Raw genomic sequence first — 15,548 nt, 5'->3', positions numbered from 1 at the left:
GAGACTCAGGAGAAATTGCACCAGCATGGCAGACTTTTTGAAACATGCAGCAGATCTTACGTGCAAATTTGAGCAGAGAGGTTATCCGATTAGAACCATCAAAGATTCCTTAAAAAGAGCCAAGTTTTACAACCGTGAGGCCCTGTTTTCAAAACAACGATGCAAGACCAGTGACCGGCTAGCCTGTGTGATTCACCATTCTACCCTGAATAATCAAATCAGGGGTATTATTAACAAAGAATGGCACATTTTGAATTCCAATACTGAAGCGGATAAACTTGAAAAACCATTGTTCGCTTTCAGGAGGAACAAAAACCTACAGAACCATTTGGTGAAATCAGCTACCAATTTTGTATCTACTTTTGGCCAAAAGTCACTAACAGGATCTAATCCAGTTACGGGCAATTACAAATGTGGCCAATGCCACGCCTGTGACTCAGCCATTGTTGCAAAAGAGTTTACATTCAATGACAAGACTATCCCATTTATGGACATGACTAATTGTAGATCTAAAAATGTAATTTACTTGATTATTTGCCCCTGCAACCTGGGATATATAGGTGAGACCTCCAGGGAATTTAGAACTAGGCTATCGGAACATAAATCTGCGATTAGGACACAAAAGATCAATGCCCCCCTAGTTGCTCATTGGTTATCTTTAAACCACAAGGAGGTAGATATCAGGTGGATTATTCTTGAGAAAGTGCTGACAAGAAACGATGTGGATCCTGAAAAACAAAGGAAAAAGAAAGAAGTGTTTTGGATTTTTTCTTTCAACACATATGAGAATGGCCTGAACGAAGATCTCCCTTGGAGCAATGCCATCTGAGTACTTATGTACAGGATTGCCTGAGGGGTCAATAATTTTCCAGGTGCCTACCACAGGGTTGCTTTGTGCTCTCCTGTGGTGGCCCTTTATCTTACTTTGAAGTGAATTCTTCACTTTATACGATAAAATCGTTTTCGGTTCCTTCTTAAAAAACCTTATGTTATCGATTTGTATTATATACACGATACGTATTGTATTTTACTAACCCATTTTGTGCCTACCCTTGGGACATTGAGTACCCTGTACTTTGACGTTCCAAGATGGCGCCCACTGTTTTGGGCGTGCTGGTAAGTGATATCTACTCTTTGGTTTGATTTAGAATTGGCCATTATTTTTTATATTTTTTATTTTTGGTTATTTCCTTTTGCCACTACTATATGGCTATGACTCTACAGTTTGATTGTACCTCTTATTCTCTGTAGATTTTGGCATATTTCATGCAGTTTTGACGGTTCTAAGATGGCGCATGTTTGACCATTTCCTTAGATGGCCCCTACGGGCCTGTTTCTATGTTCATCGCATCACCTGTGGTGATTTGGTTTAAATAGGAGGCAGCTGGGGAAGTACGGGTTATTGCTCCTCGAGAGATCATCGTGCTGGTCATATGTCCTGGATCCTGCTTATACTGGTAGGCTAGCTTTGCTGAACCTTTGTGGATTGAATTATTTTATACCGTCTGGATTGTGTCATTTCTATCTGGCTCATGACTCCCCCCTGTTCCCTTGCAGTTAGCAAGTTGTTCCCTACCAGTTTGGTATCCTTGTGGGTTTCCCCTGTGGATTACGTTTTTTAAACCATGTGAACTTGTAGGTAAGTCTGTAGTTAGCGATTGTACATATGAGCAGATTTTTTCTTTTCTATCCTGTGGACTTTCCTGCCCTGTGCAAGCTAATGATTTCATTATGTTTGCTTCTAGAGTGAGAAAGCATAGCTTCATTTAGCTATATCCATGTGTTAGTCATTCATTTTGGACTAAAAATTTGAAGTTGGAGAGTGTTTAATCCAGCCTGTAAGGGATATCTAAGTTCTTTCATATCTAAGGTATTTTATCGTATTTTAATATAAACAAACTAGTCTTTTACTATTCTTGACTAGATTCTCTCGGTGGTAATCCAACACTTTTATGCTATAGGTAATTCTATTTCTGCACTTTATCTAATATTTTGCTGGACACTAATGGTGCTTTCCTTGGATCTTTAGATTTATTTACCTTCATTAAGCATTGGTTTTATAGATTTTGATCTTGGGCACTTTATCGGTGTTTTTTCTTAATTAAGTCACTTGAGTTGGTCTGGTTGCAAATCTGACATGATTCGAGCCTTCCCCCTATGCAAAGAATTGTAATAAATAATTTTGATGTTTCTTTGATAGGCAGATTACAAGATGTACGTATGCCAATTATACTGAATCATAAAGTCCTGATGAAGGTGTATTTATATTTTTCTTCACTCACCGAAACGCGCGTCGGCTTGTAAATTGGCATGTCTTGAACATTGGCATGAAGTGTTTGAAATTGGCAAATTTGAAGCCCTGACCAGGATTGGCTACCATCAGGCCTGTAACAAGAGAATTTGAATCAGGAAATTATAACCTAGTATTGGCTGTTATTATGTTGAATTTTATACAATCCAAACTACAACGCATAATGGTAGCATCAAAGCAGTAACTTTATTGTGCTGTTTAAATATCCTCTCATGTATGAGGCGGTTGTATATTTGTATGTATACTATTTTGTGATTTTGTTGGTTCTGTGTTATTTGTTTATTTTTGCGTATTTACTGGTATGTTATTTATGTTTTCATATATGTATGTTTCATTTAGGGTAGGGGGTTGTATTATATTTTTTTGGTTGATTCTATGTTGATTATATTATGTGCGAACTGAATGTTTAATTAGCTATAATAAATATCTAAATTGAAATATATTGTATGTTGTATATTTGAATTTAAGATTTCCATTCCTATGTTTGCTATGTTAATGGAGAGTAAACTACGTTTTACTCCTAATAGAAATAGGCCCATGTGCCCCAAGGGGGCAGAAATTGCCTAAAATAATATGCTCCCATGGGGACCGGCCCTTGCCCAAAGGGCCGCTCCCCTTATAAAAAATAAAATAATCTAAAAAACTCCCTGGCATCTAGTGGGTTCTGCCCCCCTTGGGGGCAGATGAGCCTAATTAAAGTAGGTGAATCTGCCCCCAAGGGGGGCAGAAATGGCCTAATATATTATGCCCCCCCAGAGAGCGATCCTTGCCTAAGAGGCCACTCTCCTTCTCTAATATTTTTTTTTTTAACTGGTTTCTAGTGGTTTCTGCCCCCCTTGGGGCAGATTGGCCTAAAACAAATAGGCCAATCTGTCTCCAAGGGGGGCAGAAGTGGCCTAAAATAATATTGCCCCTTGGAGAGCGACCCTTGCCCAATGAGCCACTCCCCTCATGTCAGTTTCCTAAAATAGCAAAGTCCCTGGTGTCTTATGGCATTCATCATGCTGCAGGAATGCTCAGAGAGACATGAAAGAAAAGGAAAAGCTTTTCCTTTCCTTTTCATGCCTCTCTGACCACCTCTTTTCCTGTCCCCATGAGAAACTGATGAAACTAATCAGTTTATCCTCGGACGCGCTTGGGCGACCTCTAATACGCTGACGTCATCAGATGGCACTGGAGGAGGGGGGTTCAGGGTGGTATCGGAAGCGATTCCGCTGACATCCCTCCCCAGGGAGTGTGGGTGGGAGACCCACAGGGGGAGTGCTATTGCTCCCCCCTTGTATCAGGTGCAGGACTTAATGGTTACAATCTAGGCACAGCAGCGCTGCAGCCACGGACTTAACCGTTATGTTTGTGGCACCGAAGGGGTTAAGGAAGCAGCATCTCCTGATCAAGGCATTGTGGTTGGGGTCTTCGACATCGTGGCTCAAACATCAATGCTTCAGGCTTCATATTGGCCCTCAGCACTGACCTGTAAGAAAGAGAAAGACATGTCAGAAAGCAGAAACCACTCGGAAACTAAGTACAGTAATGTGCAAGTGTGCAGCAAACAATTGACATACTTACCATCATTAAGATAAGAATCCTAGAGGCTGTGCTCGCTTGCTGAGTAAGAGACCCTGTGAAAAGGACATACACTAGTTAAGATTTGTGTACAATTTGGGAACTCAAAACCTACCAGCCAATTTCTTAATACAAGCAGTCCAAGGAACTAAGGCCCTCATTATGACAATGGCGGTGTAGACCGCCTACCGCCAAGGCGATAGCCGTCACAATACCATTACCGCAGATACCTGCCATCCACCATATTATGACCGTAGCCGGAATTCCGCCAGAAGGATGGCAGGATTCCAGCTGCGGTTATGGTGGCGGACAGCGGTAAGGTGGTGCTTCTGCCAGCAGCAGCACCATGTCCGTAGACCGCCACAGACCGTATCATGACACATGATATGGCCGGGCGATTTTCTGCTGGCGGATGCTGCTGCCAGCGCCCGTCCCGTCTCCTGCTGGAGGACCCCCTGAAATCAGGTAAGTCGGGTGCTCCGACAAGGGAGGGGTGTGGGGGTGTTGTGTGTGTGTGTATGAATGTGTGTGCGTGCATGCAGGTGTGTGGTGTGTGGAATGCGTGTGTGCATGTATTGTTGTGAGTGTGCATGTATGTTGTGTTGTGTGAATGCATGTGTGCTTATATGTATGTTAGTGTGTGTGGATGTGTGTGTGAATGGATGTATGCATGCGTGGGTGAATGTGGGTATGAGTGTGTGTATGCATGTGTATGATGGTGCGTGAATGTGCATGTATGTCGTGGGGGGTCTGGAGTGGGAGGGGGACAGTGGGGGGAAACCAGGGGAGGTGGAGGGGGGTGTGGGAGACCCCTCTCAGTGACAGGGAAGGGATTCCCTGTCACTGATAGTGCCTACCACCATGGCGGAAGGTGGGGTCCTAATCCCTCGGGTGGGCCAGTGACGGCCCGGTAGCTGTTACCGTCATGCTGGATGGAGTGGTACATTGGCGGTTTGGCTTGAGCCAAACCGCCAATGTCATAATTTGGGGAAAGGTACCTCCAGCCTGTTGGCAGTACTTTTCTGCAAAATACCACCGTCCGCCAGGGTCCTAATGAGGGCCTAAATATGTTATTTTAAAAGACTCTGGGAGAGACTTTGAGGGAAAAGAGGAACATCCCCATGGGGCAAGATCAAAGTTCATTTATTCAAATTCTATGAGAATATTTGATGTAAACCTCTGGAAGGTGTCACAGGTATCATATTGTTGCTATTGAACTAGTGTATGTGAGAGAGAGTGAGTATTGAAGTGTATAGTGGGCATTTACCTAATAAGCCGGTGTAACATGTCCTAGGAGTGCAAGTGCAAAACAATTTAGAATCACAGGAGCTCAGCAACCATCAGTGTAAAGAGCGAATGTTGAGGTGAGATGGCAGGTGTTTCCACAAGAGAGTTATTGATAGAGAGATACTGGACACACAACTAACTGTCTTCCCTTACATAGTAAGCCCTTTAAGTCTCCTCTCATCGTGTTCTCCTTTCTCTTTTTGACTAGACCCACTTCAAGTGATTCATTCAGTTCTAAAGTGGTGATAGGTTGACAAGGTAGCTGGGAAACAGATCTGTGAATCTGTCTTGTTTCTACAGGATCACACATACCCCAGGTTAGTGTGAAATGCCATCTAAAAGTTGCCTTGTCCCAGCCTGAAGCTCTGGACAGCTACTTTGCAATGGCTCTGCAGCACCTGGACAGCCAGTAGGTGGCTTGTATGGTGTCTAAAACTGCTATGTGGGCAGGGACACTGGCCTGGGTGTGATGAGGTGTTTTTCTTCCCCTGGCAGATATACCAATGAGGGTGGACCCAGGAACTTAAGTGAGTTAGAAAGGGGCCTGCCCTTTCACAAGAAAATGTAAGGTGAGACCTGGGGAAGCACAATTTTGTTCTCCCTGTTACTCAGACACCAACCCCAGTGGAAGATGTGATATCCCAAGAACAAGTTTTGACCTACCTTAGAGAAGGGAAAGGCTCATTTACTTGACCACACTTCAGGGTCAGCACACTGGTTCTCTACAAAGGAGGTGTTAGAAATTGGGTATTTGGTTGGCAGTCAGGTTACCCCCTGTCCAGGCAAGGACCCTCACTCTAGTCAGAGCAAAGAAGGACACACCTGGCTAACCCCACTCACCACCTTGGGAGCTTAACATGAGCAGGAAGGCTTAACCCAGAGACAGTGTGTAAAGTATTTGTACCAACACACACAGTAATACAGTAAAAACACCACAAAATGACTCAACACAGGTTAGAAAATAGCCAGTATTTATCTGAGTAAAACAAGACCAAAATGACAATAATCCAACATACTAAGCACAGCTATGAATTTTGCAAGATTAAACACAAAAATAGAGCTTAGAAACACAAATGCTTCAATTAGGTGATATCACAGCATCATGACACACTCATTCCCAACAATCCAGCGCCGGTCATGGAGTCACATGGACCCCCAGGTAGGGTACCTTGTGAAGAAGAGGAAACAAGCCGGTGCACAGAGTTGGGGATCGCGGCGTCGCTGGATCCGAGGCTGCGTCAGTTCCAGTGCTGCGGAACGAGGAGCAGAGGAGTCACAAAGAGGCGCTGGGCCTTTGCTACGGAGCGGTGGAGATGAGGTGGCGTTGGTGCGAAACGTTGGGCTCCGTGCACTTCCAGCGGGGTCCATGTCCAACTGTCACAAAGTGGTGCGGCGACTTCCATGGAGTCACTGACCTCAGAGAGGCTGCAGTGTTGATGGGCCTGCGAGGTCATCGTACTCCAGCGAGTACCACGGCTTTGGTTGCAGACGGCCTCATGAGATTTGGCAGCGGCGTCGGCCTAAAATCGTCCGAAGTCAGTTTCCTTGGATCTTCTTGGTTTTCCACCAGCTTCTCCTTTCAAGGGCCCAGGAACTGGATTAGGCACCACTTGGCAGGGCAGTAGTCTCAGCAGAGAGGCCAGGTGCTGGCAGAGGAGGTCTTTGATAGCCCTGAGACTTCAGACCTGGGGCAAACTCAGTCCAATCCCTTGGAGATTCTTCTCAAGCAGGAATATACCACAAAGTCAAGTCTTTGTCCCCTCTCACAGGCAGAAGCAGCAACTGCAGGATAGCCCAACAACGCACAGTCACAGACAGGGGCAGCACCTCTCCTCAGCTCTTCAGCTCTTCTAATTGGCAGAGGTTCTTCGTGGTTCTGAAAGCAAATCTTGAAAAAATCTAAAGTCTGGGGTTTTGGATCCACTACTGATACTCCTTTCTGCCTCTGAAGTTGCCCAACTTCAGAGAAAAGTCTCTTTTGTTTACAGGATCTTGCCTTGCCCAGGCCAGGCCCAAGTCACACACCAGGGGGTTGGAGACTGCATTGTGTGAGGGAAGGCACAGCCCATTCAGGTGTAAGTGACCACTCCTCGCTCCACTCTAGCTCAGATGGACCATCAGGATATGCAAGCTATACCCCAGCTCCCTCTGTGTCACTGTCTAGAGGAGATTCACAAACAGCCCAACTGCCAGTCTGACCCAGACAGGGAATCCACAAACAGGCAGAGTCACAGAATGGTTAAAGCAAGAAAATGCCTTCTTTCTACAATTGTGAGTTCAGAGACCCCAAACTCAAAATTTCTGTCTGCTCTCAAAGGGAAACTGCACTTTAAGATTATTTAAAGGCAGCCCCCATGTTAACCTATGAAAGAGATAGGCCTTGCAACAGTGAAAACCGAATTTGGCAGTATTTCACTATTAGGACATGTAAAACACATTAGGTACATATCTCACCTTTAACATACACTACACCCTGCCCGTGAGGCTACCTAGGGCCACCCGTAGGGGTGCCTTACATGTACAAAAAGGGAAGGTTGGGCCTGGCAAGTGGGTACACTTGTCAGGTCGAATTGACAGTTTAAAACTGCACACAGAGACCTCAGTGGCAGGCCTGAGTCATGTTTACAGGGCTACTCAGGTGGGTGGCACAATCAGTGCTACAGGTCCACTAGGGGCTTACTAGTAAATCAAATACGTAAATCATGGAAAAGCCAATTACACATGTAATTTAACATAGGAAGAACTTGCACCTTAGCACTGGTCAGCAGTGGTAAAGTGCCCAGAATAACAAAAACAGCAAAAAGAGAGTCCAGCACATAGCAACAGCCTGGGAAGCAGAGGCAAAACTTTTGGGGAGACCATGCCAAGGATGCCAGGTCTAACAGGAAGAAATGTTTCTCCACTGTGAATTTGAGAAGTAAGATGTATTGAGGGATTGGTTGCAGTAGGACAAACAGGAACTGTTGCAAAAGTGTATAGGGTTGCCCTGAAAACATTTACCGCACTGTTTAAGGAGGAGTCAGGAGTCATCCGCTAGCTAGTGGCAACGATATATGTGGTACCCCAAGGCACCCTCCTCTGAACGCTCTCTGGACCTGTGGAAGAACGACTAATGGCATGACCTGCTCTTTTAGACGAATGGGTCTGAAGGGCTGGAACTGTTCCCACGAATACTCAGGACAAAGAAGTGGATTCCAGGGCTTAGTTGGCTGACCTCCTCTGTGGACAGGGACACAACAAGTTGCAAGAGGCCTTTTCCTTACCATACTCAGTTGAGCATAGCAACTGGACCTGGGATGATCATGCTGGTGTACTGGACTAAGCCTTGACTCCCAAATGATGTTCCTGAGGTCCTGGGTCCGTTGACTCTATCTAACTGAACATCTCCTAATAACTCTGAAAAGCTGGGACTTCCAGAGGGCTGGGACTATCCACTCAAGCCAAACCACCCAAGGCCTGACTGTGCTTGGGACTTCTGTTTATTCATTTACTTCCGTCAAGTTTGACATTTTGTAATTGCGTGATAATTGTGTAGAGCCCCATGTTTCTTGAGGAGTAGGTGATCAACTGCCTGGTAAGGCAGAGAAAACATGCTCTCCACATACCCTTGCTACATGTCCGCATTAAAGGAACTCACAACACTAAGGGGGTCATTACAACATTGGCGGTATAAGGCGCTTACCGACGTGCAGAAGACCGCCAATACACCGCGGCGGCGGCGGTAGACCGCCACAGCTATTATGACACACATCACAGAATCCGCCGAAATTCAGACACCCACACAACACCGCCAACCCAAAGGTCAGCGATAAACATGCGGAAACAAATCCTCCACCTCCACGCCAACAGAAACACGCCCATGCTATTACGACCCACGAATCCACACAGCGGTCTTTCAACCGCGGTATTCCATTGGCGGTACACACCGCCGCGCTCAAAATACACACATCTACAAAACACCGCCACATTGGACAATTCCAAATACACACACCTGATACACATACAAACAACACTCCCACACACCTAACACAATATAAAGCACACACCAACATCACCCACAAACCCCTACAACCAGAAATTCTGAGAGCAGGCCTGAGAGAGAGCACAGCTATTGACAACCCCATCACACAGAGGCACACAACACCATGACCCACACAACATCCACGCACAAAACACCACATACCACTACACTCACCACACTCATCACCACATACACCACCCCACACCTCACACACACCACCCCATGTCACGCCAAAGACACCCCCGCTTCTCCGAGGAGGAGCTCAGGGTCATGGTGGAGGAAATCGTACGGGTAGAGCCACAGCTATTTGGCTCACAGGTACAGCACACATCAATAGCCAGGAAGATGGAGTTATGGCGCAGAATAGTGGACAGGGTGAACGCCGTGGGACAGCACCCAAGAAATAGGGAGGACATCAGGAAGAGGTGGAACGACCTACGGGGGAAGGTGCGTTCCACGGTATCCAGGCACAACATCGCGGTGCAGCGGACTGGCGGGGGACCCCCACCTCCTCCCCCACAACTAACAACATGGGAGGAGCAAGTCTTGACCATCTTTTATCCTGAGGGCCTCGGAGGAGTCGGTGGAGGATGGGACACTGGTAAGTCAAATCTTAACTATTACATCCCCCACCCTACCTGCATGCTATCACACACCCCCACCCTCACACCCTCCCCTATCACCCCAAATCCTCACTAATCTACCCATAACACAAACCACCCATCCCAACACCAAGCCCTGCATGACACAACTAAGCATGGGCACCCCTCACTAAAGCATGCTCACTGCACATACCCAGAACACCCCCCCAACCATCATCACACAAGCCCCCACACAGGAATGCTTGCACTGGGGTACACAAACACCCACCCATTGCACACCATGAAACACACACATGCAATAATCATGTTCTCATACCCTGCAGGAACCCGAAGGACCGTCACCACACCAGAGGGTCCAGACAACACCACTCCACCCCCAGAAGAGGCCCACAGTGACGACAGCAGCTCTGCCCCACTGGATCTTGATGACCAGCCCGGACCATCGTGGGCCTCCGGACAGTCGGTTCCCCTTGCCCAGCCACAGCCCAACACCGAGCTGCCACCCTCTGGTAACACCAGCACAGCACCCACCCAGCGGGCCCAAACCTCCCTACCCAGAACAGGTCAATCAGCGGTGTGTCCACCACTACAGGGCACCCAGGCTAACCCACCACCCCAACAACAACAGGGACCTGGGGGCAGTGGTAGTGGGCACACGGTCCAGGGGACGGAGGCACAGGAACACCGGGGAACTGGGAGGGCTGCTATGTTACAGAGGGAGGACAGGCCAAGGGAACCAACTCTCCACGAGGCCCTCTCCTCCATAATGGGAGCATACCACCACTCCCAAGAGACGATGGCGACGGTCCTGGACAAGTTGTAGGAGACCCTGCGCCTGCAGGAGGAGCAGTATTTGGGGTTCAGGGAGTAGCTCAGTACCATCGGCTCCGCCCTGGGCACCATCGTAGGGGTGCTGATGGACATTCAAAAGACCTTGAGGGACAATGTGGCACTCCAAGGGGCCCCTGACACTAGCATGGATGATGAAATGCCCACCACCTCCGCCGGCGCTAGTGGACAGGACGCCCCGCCACAGGACCACCACACCAGCACCCCACCCCCTGCAGACGGACAACCACCACGCAAGCGGTCCCTGAGATCCAGGAACAGGACAGAGCAAGATGGCAAGACCCCCGCCAGGAAATAAGACCACCCTGATTGTCCTCCCACTGTCCCACTTTGTTACCCTGTCCATATTCGAACTGCCCCAGCTCCACTTCCTATGCCAAGATGGGCAGTGCACCTGTGAGACTAATAGACTGGACTCTGCCATGGACATTCCTCCACCATCACCCATCACCATTTTACAACCCCCCTTCATTTTTTGAGCACTTAAATAAACACCCTTGAACCACAAAAAAATCTGGAGTCAGTCTATGATTTGGTACTTTGTATTATCAATCACAGTGTCATAATGGGTTACCCATTGTAAGGCTAACATACCTATGTCACACATCACAAGCCCTTGAAGGATGCAAGCAGTTGACATGTAGGTTACCACACTTGTGAAACTGAAATGGAAGGGTACAACTCAATTAACAAATAGTGAGTGAAATGTAGGTACAGGATAGAGGTAGACGTGTGAAAGTTAATGTAATGTTAAACCAGAAAATGTTCTCACCTGTGTGTCACTGGAAATATTGCTGTATGACTGAATCCCTGTTGTTGTTTTCTTCTTCCTCAGCTTCATCCTCATCACTGTCCACAGGCTCCACAGGCTTCACAGCTGCTACAACACCGTCATCTGGATCATCCTCCTGCAGAAAAAGCACCTGGCGTCGCAATGTCAAATTATGGAGCATGGAGCAGGCGATGATGATGTCACACACCTTCTTCGGTGAGTAGAATAGGGATTCACCTGTCATATGGAGGCACCTGAACCTGGCCTTAAGGAGGCCGAAGGTGCGTTCGATAACCCTCCTAGTCCGCCCATGGGCATCATTGTACTGTTCCTCTGCCCTGGTCCTTGGATTCCTCACTGGGGTCAATAGCCAGGAAAGGTTGGGGTAACCAGAGTCCCCCAATAGCCATACACGGTGCCTCTGGAGTTGACCCATCATATCAGGGATGCTGCTATTGCGCAGGATGTAGGTGTCATGCACTGAGCCAGGGAACATAGCATTTACCTGTGAGATGTACTGGTCTGCCAAACAGACCATCTGGACATTCATAGAATGATAACTCTTCCTGTTCCTGTACACCTGTTCACTCCTGCGGGGGGGGGACCAGAGCTACATGGGTCCCATCAATGGCACCTATGACGTTGGGAAAATGTCCAAGGGCATAGAAGTCACCTTTCACTGTAGGTAAATCCTCCACCTGAGGGAATATGATGTATCTCCTTATGTGTTTCAGCAGGGCAGACAACACTCTGGACAAGACGTTGGAAAACAGAGGCTGGGACATCCCTGATGCCATGGCCACTGTTGCCTGAAATGACCCACTTGCAAGGAAATGGAGTACTGACAGCACCTGCACGTCAGGGGGGATTCCAGTCGGATGGCGGATCGGTGACATCAGGTCTGGCTCCAACTGGGTACATAGTTCCTGGATAGTGGCACGGTCAAACCTGTAGGTGACGATGACATGTCTTTCTTCCATTGTCAACAGGTCCACCAGCGGTCGGTACACCGGAGGATTCCGCCATCTTCTCATATGTCCCAGCTGACGGTGCCTACGAAGGACAACAGCGAAGAACCAGTCATTAATCCTCCAGGTATGTACCCACTGTTACACACAAGACTACACCAGACACAAAACCCTTCCTGTATGTGTGTTGAGTGTAGGCCTAGCTATGTGTGACGCAGTAGTAAATGAAGCCATGTGGGCCCCTGAAATGGCGGCTGCCTGACCTCTAAACTGGGACAATGGGATTGTGGGGTAACTGCGCTGACGTTGCACACCATCGCGGCAGGCGGTCGTAGACCGCGGCGCAATGCTGCATTGGTTAACATTGGACCCTAATGTCACCGCCATTTTCTATCTGTTCACTCACTAGATACCTGACCTTCGACAGGAGAGGACCTACACTGCTAGTGCTGCTGTGACCTCGGTCTGGAAGCGACGATGGCTGCTGCGTCTGGGGAAAGGGCCCCTGCCTTCACTGCACAGGAGTTGGAGAAACTTGTGGATGGGGTCCCCCCCTAGTACACGCTACTCTACGGTCCTCCAGACCAACAGGTTAGTATACAGGGAGCACGTTGTATGGGCTAGGCCTGGGTGGAGAGGGCTGGGTGGAAGAGGGAAGGGGGCAGAGTACATAGAACAGTTATGCATGGGAATGAATGGGCCACATGGCCAGAGTAGGGAGGGGGCCACTCACATTGACGGTGCAGTTGGTAATGACTGTACCTCTTCCCTTGTGCATGTCATGTAGGTCAGCGCCCACCAGAAGAGGGACATTTGGCGTGCCATCGCCAAGGAGGTCCGGACCCTTGGGGCCCACCGGAGACGGGGCTCCCACTGCCGTAAGAGATGGGAAGACATTCGCCGCTGCAGCAAGAAGACGGCGGAGGCTCAGCTGGGGATGGCCTCCCAACGTGGGAGGGGTGCCCGTCGCACCATGACCCCCCTCATGTTCCGGATCCTGGCAGTGGCCTACCCGGAGTTGGATGGGCGCTTGAGGACATCACAGCAGACACCAGGGGGTGAGTACAACCTCATTCAGCAGACTTTGCGTGCAGTGGAGGGGTCTGGGTGGGGGAGGTGGGCTGTGGGTGTCCCTAGGCCAGGGTGAATTCAGTAGGCAAGGCCCCTCCGTAACGTAGGCCATGTGGCACTCTACCCCACCTCAACAGAGTGCCAAGTTGAGGTGTAGTTGCCCCTGTGGCATCCATGTACGCAAATGTCCACCATTGCCATGTAGGCCATATCCCAGAAATTGCATGTGTAGAGGGCAGGAGCACGGCGTAATGCAGGGGGCTGCTGCGTCTGTCTTGTCCGCCAACGGTAGCAGAATGCCATGCACTAAAACTCTCTTTCTTCTGTCTCCCCCCCTTTTCCTGCTCTCCCTGTCCTTTTGTACATCAGCATCATCAGGCGGAGGTACAGTGGCACCGGAGCACGAGGGAGCTGCATCCCACATGGCCATGGAGGGCCACACCACAGACTCTGAATGCACCAGTGGGACGGAGGACGAGGGGACCTTCACGTCGGCCACCGGATCACCAACCAGCGACACGGACTCGTCCGCCGATGGGAGCTCCCTGTGGTGGCGGCACCATCTGTGTGCCCAACTTCTACAGGTGCAGCCGCCACCTCCCCTACCAGCACCGCCCTCCCAGCAGCCCCTCAGCGTTCGCCCCGTGCCCGCTCACCCAGGAGGGTGGGCATCACCTTCACCCCAGGCACCTCAGGCCCTGCCCCAGTCACCCCTGCTGCCCTCAGTGAGGAGGCCATTGACCTCCTCAGGTCACTCACTGTTGGGCAGTCTACCATTGTGAATGCCTCCAGGGTGTAGAACGAGAGTTGCAACACGGTAATGCATTCCTGGAGGGCATTCATTCTGGTCAGGCTGTCCTTCAGCGAACCCTGCAATCTCTGGCCTCAGCACTGATGGGAGCCATTGTCCCTGTGTCCAGCCTCCCCCCTCCAACTTCCTCCATCCAGACCCAATCTCCTGTACCCCAGCCCATCCCAAGCACACCTACAGACCAGCATGCACACAAGTCAACACACACAAGTAGCTCAAGCAAACATAGGCACCACACACACCACAGGCACTCACGCAAGCATCACCCACATACAGACACAGCAACATCCACTGTCTCCACTGTGTCCCCCTCCTCCTCTTCTCCCTCCTCCCTCCCAGTCTTGTCTACACACACACCTGCATGCACCACATCTACAGGCACTAGGACTCGCACCAGGACACCTAGCACCACAAGCCGCTCACCTGCACTCACCACCTCCACTGCCATTTACACGTCCCCTGTCGCCTCTCCCAGTGTGTTTGTGACGCCCCCTCCCAAAGTACACAAACACCGGCAATCACTCACCCAACATCCAGCCACCTCACGACAGCCTCCAGTACCTGCACCTGCACCCAAAACACCTAAAGTGACACCTCCTACAACCACCTCCTCTTCCTCCACTCCCAGACCCCCTCCAGCTACCCATCCCAGTGTTCATCAGAAACTATCCCTATGTCAAATTTACCTTTTTGCCCCCACCCCCCCTCCAATTCATCAGTCCCGTCGTAGCGCCTCAGCCAAAAAGCCTCCAATACCAGTGGTGCTTGTTCAAGGTTTGTGGAGTGCACCGGCCACCAGGGCAGGCAGTAGGACCTGGAGCCAAGGCACTGGCAGCCCACCCCCTGTAAAGGCTCAAAAATTGGAGAGTGGACGACGGGACCGTGTTAAGACTCCTGCTGGGACAAAAAGTGACATGGGTTCGAAGGGGATTGGTGAGTCAGCTGTAACTCCAACAAAGGTGAGGAATGTCCAGAGGAAGTCTGCCCAGCCTGTTGTGAGTGTCACGGTGGAGAAGTGCGCCATCATTTCCGGCGGTCCAGACACAACCGCCAGCACCGTCGTCACTGGTCAGGAGACCACCGCCGGAGTCACAGGAGTGCCCAAGTATCGTCACTGGTCAGGAGACCACCGCCACCGCCGGAGTCACAGCCCAGGAGGGCCCAAGTATCGTCACTGGTCCAGAAACCACCGCCAGAGTCACAGCCCAGGAGGGCCGAAGTATCGTCACTGGTCAGGAGACCACCGCCGGAGTCACAGCCCAGGAGGGCCCAAGTATCGTCACTGTTCCAGAG

This window comes from Pleurodeles waltl, chromosome 10 (genome assembly GCF_031143425.1).
Source record: "Pleurodeles waltl isolate 20211129_DDA chromosome 10, aPleWal1.hap1.20221129, whole genome shotgun sequence".
Taxonomy (NCBI): Eukaryota; Metazoa; Chordata; class Amphibia; order Caudata; family Salamandridae; genus Pleurodeles; species Pleurodeles waltl.
This window is presented reverse-complemented; position numbering follows the sequence as displayed.